The 9,030-nt window shown below is 32.5% G+C and overlaps 1 long non-coding RNA gene across 1 annotated transcript; it reads left to right on the top strand.

The window, feature by feature from the left end:
* The first annotated feature begins 3,913 nt into the window (after nt 1–3,913).
* Nucleotides 3,914–6,924, top strand: LOC141663941 (uncharacterized). Its single transcript, XR_012551752.1, has 3 exons — nt 3,914–4,256; nt 5,994–6,094; nt 6,652–6,924. It is a non-coding gene; the product is annotated as an uncharacterized LOC141663941 (long non-coding RNA).
* The last annotated feature ends 2,106 nt before the right edge of the window (nt 6,925–9,030 follow it).

Consider the following 9,030-nt stretch of genomic DNA (forward strand, 5'->3'; position numbering starts at 1 on the left):
AAGGGGATTTAAATACTCGCTTAAAACCTGAGGGATCCGGCTCTGTGGTGTATTTTATATTCGCAACACGGTTGCAGTTTTGGTAAATGAATTGATTGCTTACCCAACATTCGGGAAGTAAGTCCATCTATTGAGTCGGCATAAGCAACATGGGCTCAGTGGGCGTCCATGATAGTGTAAGTGGCTCAGTGGGAGTCCATCAAATACATAAGTGGCTGAGTGGCAGTCCAGCATAAGGTCCTATTACGACCAGGGTGATGACCAGTGGGGAATTCGTCCATCTACTAGTAGAAAAGGTTACTTATGGGTATCTTTTCCTGATCAGCAAGATATCTGGTTTATGCCAAATTCTTTTCCTTTCCAAATTTATTGGATATTGCAATTCTGTTCATACTTTACATGACAGAGGTTTTCAGGAAATTGTATAAAGAAGATGTATATGTGGATATATATATATATATATATCAGAACTTAATGAAGTATATCATGACTTCATTTCCTTTAATAAAATTTCAAAGATTTAATCTATTCAAATCTTGTCTTGTAGTCTCATCTATGTGATGAACTGTTGAAAGCTCATTATACTTTGAATAAGTGGTAGTTCAAGTAGCTTTATAAATGATATAAGTGTAGTGAAGTATTTGGTAACTTCATCCCTTATTTTTACTTATATCTAGTAAGTAATTATCTTACACTTGATAAAAGATTCTAGTAAGTATCCATTTAGATACTTATATTATTGTTATCACTACATATTATCTTGCGAGCTGTCAGGCTCACTCTTGCTTTATTTCTTCATCACACAACAACAGTTAGGAAAGATGGCCAGACCCCAGCAGACCCAGCGCAAGCGCGTGGGAAGCGTCCCGCGTCTTCCCGATGATGTTGTAGCTGCTATAGCTGCAGAGGTAGATCTATTGTAGATCAGACCATCTACTTTTGAGAATCAATTATGTATAATTATAACTTGTGGCAGATAATGGCAATTAACTGTAAATTTATCAAGTAATCGTTTTGGGTTGTAATAACTTTTAAATTGTGGATTCAAAGACTTGTACTTATTTTCATCTCTGAGACTATAACGGGTTGTGGTGTGTGTTAGTGTGGGGTCACAACATAAGGTTATTATTATTAATTAAGTGAAGTGATATTGTGGAAAGAAAGACCGTGACGACCCGGATCCCCGACCCCGGATCTGGGGGTGTTACAGCATTCAAATTACTTTAATATACTATCATGATAAGACTTTTGAACTACTTGCAATACGTACTCGAGGGTTCATGCACTAGTACAAAAATGCTTTTTTGCGTCACACTTTTAGCGTCGGTTGTATAGGGAACCGTTGCCTATACTGCTTTTATACGTCGATTATAAGTTAAACCGACGCCTCTTGTAACTTTTTCTAGATCTATAGCATCGGTTGCCTATTTAACCGACGCTATTAACCATTAAATGTGTCGGTCACTGAAAAACCGACGCCTAAAAGTGTTTTATAGCGTCGGGTTTCAAAATGCCGACGCTATAGGTTGATTTTAAGGTGTCGGATATTAGGAACTGACACTATAGGTTCTGTTTAAGGTGTCAGGTATTAGGAACCGACACTATAGATTCTGTTTAAGGTGTCGGGTATTAGGAACCGACACTATAGGTTCTGTTTAAGGTGTCGGGTCTAGAAATGCCGACACTAAATGTTCTGTTTATAGTGTCGCCTTCAGAAATGCCGACGCTGTAGGTTATTTTCATTTTCATGCTAGCTACCCTTTATCTTAAATTATTTATGATATATTTTAATCTTCTTTAAGAAGTACAAATTAAGAAAGTTGGTCATAAATTACAATTTCAATATTTTTATAACAATTTCTTACTTAATTAATTAATTTTACTTAAATAATTAAATATAATGAATAAATTTTTTTTAATTATCCAACAAATTTCCTTACAATAATAATTTCAATCCATTTTTTTAAAACAATTTGGTTATCAATTTTTTGTTATTAAACCAAAAGTTTGCATAAAATTCCGATTTTCACCGGATCAGAGTGTTATGTGGATCATGTTGGGCTTTTTTCCATATCAAATTTAAATTTTGGTTTTTACTGGATCATATCTGACAACATCTTCAAGAAAAAAATGTGGCCCATTTAAGTCTGCGAGCCAGGTAGACTTTTGCTAATCGAATTTTTCTAATATTTTCTGGTTCGGACGAGTTTGTCAAATTCATATTTTTTGTGTATCTTTGATCCCGCCACCTAACTTATATTATACAATTTAAGTGATTTATTGTAATTTATAAAGTATATTATTTTGTTGAAATTAATTATATATTATTTTACTAATACAAATATTTTGTATTAATTTATTCTTAGAAATTGAATGATAAATTTACATTTGTAAGAAATTATTGATATTTAGATATTAATATTTAAATAATTTTAATTATTTTTAAAATTCAAATTTTAACTGGTATTTAGTTGTACCAATTTTTTTAATTATATTGTGAGTAATTAAAGTATCCGATTTTTTTTACAAATGATTATTTTAAAATTTATAGAAATATTGGATTTTCAAATAATTGAGAATTTTCATTAATTATATTATCATGTGAATAATAATATGATCTGTCACACTATATAAGGAAAAGTTATTAAAAATACTACTCTTCGAGAAGAGATCCAATTTCGATTAACAAAATAAAAATTTTAAATTATTAAAATAGAAATATTTTTTTCAAAATAAATATCTTAGAATTCTCTTCTAAAATTATTTATATTAAACTATCTTTTGACTATTTTTTTTATATAAATATTTTGTTATCAAATTCTTTATATTTTATTTTAATAAAGTTATTTTTTATAAAAATATATATTTAAATTTTTATATTAAAAAATAAAAATATAATAATTATTAACATAATTCAAAATTTTGATGTAACATATGATGAGTAATCTAAAATTCTTTCGAAAATTTGTTTTGTTTAACTAATTTTTTTATATATTTATATAGGGTGTGTTTGGTATTGCTGTTGCTGACAACAATAGCAGCTTTTCGCTGAAAAACAGTTAAAAAACTATTTGGTAAAATTCAAAAGCTACTTTTCGGAAAAGTGCTTTTGGCTTAAAAGTTGCTGTTAGAAAAAGCAAGTCCCCATACTTTTAGAAAAAGCTGCTCTTCAACTTTTGTGGGAAGCAGATGTTGATTTCACCATCAAACATTACCAAAAGCATTGTTATTTTTAATTTTTTGCATCAAAACATATACATATCAAAAAAATTATCAAACAATCATCTCATTTTTCCAACAACACTTTTTTAACAACACTTTTTCTAACAACACATCAATTTTTAACAACAATCCCAAACAGAGCCTAAATATTTTGTTATCAGATACTTTATATTCTATTTCAATATAATTATTTTATATAAAATATATATATATATATATATTTTTAAATTTTGATATTAAAAATAAATAATAATATGATAATTATTAACACAATTCAAAATTATGATTTAAACATAATGATGAGTAATCACATCTAACCAAAATCATTTTTGAAAATTTATTATAAAAATGTAATAAAATTTAAAATATATTTTTAATTTTTGATATTAAAAATAAATAAAATATAATAATTATTAACGTAGTTAAAAATTTTGATTTAAACATAATGATGAGTAATCACATGTAACTAAAATTATTTTTGCAAAATTTATTATAAAAATATATTATGAGTATATTTATTTATATTTTAGATCAATTCGAAATCCATTTATATAAAAATTATATACAAGAAAAAGATAATATTTTTTTTAAAAAAATATAATGGTGATATAAAAGAATCCAAATATAAATAATTTACTCTATATTTCACGCTACTCTCGGGAACCCCGCTATTTCTTTCAATTCAAACCCAGATCTTTTTATCGGTCTCTGTTCTCGACCATTTGCGAATCCAAACACTAATTAGGTTTGAATAAGTCAGATTCCTACTAATGCATACACAATCGCTGTACCTATACTGCCACCACCGACAGAGACAGAGATCGGCGAAAGAGAGAGAACATGAATCTGTTTGTCCGGCGGAACCCTAATTGAGTCACGGCGGTGAGTAGACATTCTCGTCAGCGGCGAAAATGAAGGGCATTTTCAAGTCTTAGCCTAAATCTCCGGTCGATATAGTTCGGCAGACTCCTGATATCCTCATCTTTGCTGATTGCTCTGCTTCTGAGGTTTACACTAGCAAGCGCGAAGAAAAGGTTCGTAATTTCGCTTTTTTGATGCTTTTTTTGGTATCTCGTCAAGGTATCTCCCCTCTATCCTAGTCCTGTATGTGATTTACTGATTGCTGGTATTTATTGGATGTCGGAGTCAGTTTCTTGTAGTTGTATATGTTACTTATCAATATATGCTGGATGATTTTACAGTTTTTAAGTTCACCCAGCTTAAAATAACAAGAGTAGGGATTTTTATAGTCCTATGAGGCAGTGAAATCACAGTTTTTCCTATTTCCTTTTTGGGGTCAAATATAGGTCGGTTTGATTTCTTTATGGCAGGGGCTAATATTTTTTTAATGGAAAGATCCAAGTCCCCTATTAGGTTTTTGGATATACATTGTCTGCAAAGTTTTCTGTTGAACAGAAAGGTATAAAAATTTGTCTCGTATTTATTACCAGACATTAGTACTTTAATTGTTCTCGTTCGTAATCGTTATGTCAGTCATTACTCTGTATTTTGTTGTTTTCTTATCAAGGAAGAAGTATACTCCATCATTCTTATATATGTCAATTCTATGATTAAAAGTTTGGTCGCTCATTTGTGCCTGCAACTACATGACTACGCCCAACTACAGTACATGTTTATGTTTTCTGGATTCTTAGATATGCACTTTTTTATTTGAGTTACATAAATTATTACGAAAGATATAAAGCTAGCAGAAGTAGGAAGTATGTCAAATTAATTGTACATTCCTATATTGAGGATTGAGATCCATATCTGAAGTAAGTTTCTGTACATTTTTTTTGTTACATTCATCCTGATGTCGTACTTGGCACACATTACATTCTATCACCAAATGTATGTTCAAGTCAAAAGTTGGAGATGGTAGTACCTTGGTCATCCGTACAGGTATGGTCATACATACAGGTGTACTTATTTTGTTAAAACCATTAGCGCCACTAATTTTCAGAAATAGTCTCTTTACCATTAATAGTTTTATGTACACCTGGTCATGCTCCTTTACTGCTTGTATCCTGATCATAGTTTTATTTAGTTATAGGTGCTTAAGGACTTCGGCTTAATTGCAGACTGGAGCCTCTTTTACTGCTTGTATATTGTTGACGCCTAAGAATTGTCTCTCAGTGCCTATAGCTAATATTTTGAATTCTCAGACTTCAATATATCATAATTATTTTCCTGCCATAGGTTAATATATTGTTTTTGAATAGTATTTACTTAGAAAATTAAATTGTAGTGACAGCACATTTCAGTCTACTTCTTAATATTCCTTATTTATGGCAATAGAATCAAGCAATAGACAGACTTCTAAACAAATTTTATAATATTCAAAGCTCTGGTCTTGCAGAGTATAAACAAAATCCGAAAAATGAAGTCCCCTGTGCTAGTGATACATGTATATGTAGTTACACATCTATATGTTGTTACTTTTATTGCTTGACCATATTTTATAGTTGTGATGTTAATGTTGGATTTGACGAACTTGCAGAATGCAGATGTTGCAAAGTTTTCAATCTATATACATTCCAAGCCTGGTTTTGTGTTTGACAAATCAACTTCTGTTTCCGAATTATTTTATAATCGACAGCTGAGTAGGAGCATCCTGGTGTTTGATTCATGGACACATAATAATACTCTTGATAATGCACTTTGATATGTCAAACCGATTAGGCTAGGTGATAATAATACTCTTGATAATGCACTTTGATAATGCAAAGCTAGGTGTTCTTTAATCACTAGATTCCTCATCACTTCTATAGGTGTGCTTGGGAAAACCTACTATGATAGAAGCAGAAAGATTGTTACTGGAAGAAGCTCTTGCAGATTCAGAAAACCAGAGATTTGTTCTTTTGTCAGACAGGTTGCTTTGATATGCTTTTTTCCCTTGTGATTCTATAACTACTGAACTGCATATTTCAATGAATAAATGTTGTTAGATTCTTTTCTTGGAAGATTTCTAAACTATTGTTCATGCTGAAAGAGAAAGTTTCCATTCTTTGATAGAGTTTGTTTAGGAAACTATAGTAGTTGATCTATTTCTGCCTAGTAGTCTAACAGATGTCAAAAACAAAGTAATATTGGGTACTATTCATACATGGCCCCTGCTTCAAAGATATTGTCCACAAAGTAATAGTGATACATGTATTCTTTTATTTGTGATTTTTTTATTTGACAATACATCTAGTTAAAAGGAGCCAGTCCAGAACAACCCCCCCTCTCTTTAGATTGTTGATAAATTTAGTCTTTCTTGCCTATTTGGCCGAGTCCTGCGGGATGATTTAAATTCTGATGTTAACAATATATGTATGATGAATTGCTTCTGATATGGTTTCCTTATAGTAATTCTGCTTGTACTAATGGTGATCTATACTAATGGTGTGTGTTACTAATTTTTGACTTTTTTTTGGTGATCTACAGGTCGCTAGCAGAGACTTAACCTACCCACGACATCTCTGTCCTAAGTATCAATTTCATTTGAACACACCTATGTACCCTCCAGTCAGGTCCTTGGACCAGCAACAATTCGTGCATGTTCATTGTCCGCTAGTTTATCCCGGGATTTGATCATTCTGGACAGGTTGTGCCTAGAAACAGAAGGTATTGTTTATCTGATCAAGATTGAACTGTAATTCCAGCGGCGGCAAAGATACAGGGGAATTGGTTGTAGGTCCTGTGTGATTTGAGTAACTATGCAAGTAAAATGTTAAAAGTTCATACTTATTTATATAGAAATCTTTGATTCAGAAAGATATTTAGCATAATTATGTATGAAACCTTGATCGATACATTTTCCTTAAAAATATAATATATTTATTATTTGTTATGGTTTATTTGTGGTTGTTGTTTGTTATACATAATATCTCATCAAAGTCTTCTGGAGGTGCATAGTGTATGTAAGACAACAAGTTAAGGTTATCAATAAAATAATAAAAGTATTTTTTTTAAAACACTATAAGCGTCAGCATTCTTGTTAACCGACGCAATAGGTCTATACTTAGAGCGTCGGCATTTTCGGTAACCGACGCTTATTCATATACCTACAGTGTCGGTAGTTTAGTTAACCGACACTTATGCCTATACCTAAAGCGTCGACATTTTAGGTAACCGACGCTTATGCCTATACCAATAGCGTCGGTTTCTTAGATAACTGACGCTTATGCCTATACTTTTAGTGTCGGCATTTCCGATAACCGACGCTTATAACAATTTTAAGCGTCGCCTAAATAACCGACGCAATAGATCCATACCTTTAGTGTCGCCTGCATATACTACGCCACTTGACCGACGCTAAAAGTATGTTTTGACCGACGCTATAGACCCTTTTTATACTAGTGATGGCATTTAAAGGATAAACATAAGGGACGCTTGACTTAAATATATATATATATATCAAAATGACTCAGGATAGTTGCAGCAATGCATGAACTATTAGCAGTAAATATGAAGGACAAGTTGAATCACTTGCCTTGAGAAAGGCTGGTCTGGTCTGACTGGTAGGAGCAACTGGAGCTTCACTCAACCTTTATAGCAAGTTTTCCCTCGTCTCGAGATCCTACATAAATAATAATAATCCTCATTATAATATATTCTCACCAACTTAACCTATTTACAACCCGAACTTAAACACAGATGGTACTTAGGCCTATATGCACTTAATTTATATTCACCTTTAATTTATAATTGCACACACATAGCCACATAATCACATATCATATATTAATACCAAATAACACCATATACACCATAATGCAACATTAGGCTTGGATGATCTCGACTCACAACTTAAGTCACTTGGTCGCTAAACTAGACAAAGTCTTCTGATTTTGGTTTTCTAACTCGATGTGCCTTTACTAAACTATCCAAGACCTATTGACCCTCACTTATGCCTTTTATTCTACTGACCTTATACTATCTTACAACTATGGTGGTTAACCAAGACCTCACTCCTAAGTGTTCTAAAACTATGTGATGAGTGAAAGTGCTCACTGGTGCAAATTTCAGAATGACAACTATGGTTTCTTGAGTGCATTTGACACCCTTAAACTATAGGTTTTCCTTCAAAACTCTTACACAAGACTCTCCTGACCTAAGGGAATCTCCCAAACTTGATGTGGCTCAAGGGTCTGGCTTGGGCCTTCTTGGGCCTAAGCTCAAAGTCCATGGTTCCCCAGTTTTCCTGGGCAGAAAACACCCTAACTTGAATTAACTTGTGACACATGGTTCTAACTCATATCCTATGAACTATGGTTGGAAAAACTTCTCTGACACTCCCTCTAACTAAGGCCTAACAGGGCCTAGGCTACCCATGACATGGTCAAATCTCCCTATTTCTAAGTTGCAACAAAACTGTCCCCTGCTGGACATATTTTGTTATTCTACTTGTGCACCTAACCAAATGATATGCAAACCTCCAACCAACACCTAAAACCTTTTATATACTCCCAATACTAACTTCTGGTGGCTTGGGCCTCGTTCACATAAATGACATGGTCAAAACGCACTCTAAACCTTAGGGTACTAAACTGATTTTCTGCAGAAACTATAACTCTCCTTCCTCCAAGGTTTTGACTTGACAAACTCAACCACCAACAACCCAATACCCAAACCAAGACTTAAACATGGTGATCTACTGAACTAACTCCCTTAAACTCAAAATAATCTTGGTGGAGATCATCCTTACCTAAGGTGCAATCATGGCAAAACAAAAGAAACCACATTTCACAACTCACAAATCATCAAGTTTTTGAAACAACAAGTTTTGCATTTTATAAAAGATATACACGAATTATTACCATG

This window comes from Apium graveolens, chromosome 6 (genome assembly GCF_009905375.1).
Source record: "Apium graveolens cultivar Ventura chromosome 6, ASM990537v1, whole genome shotgun sequence".
Classification (NCBI taxonomy): Eukaryota; Viridiplantae; Streptophyta; class Magnoliopsida; order Apiales; family Apiaceae; genus Apium; species Apium graveolens.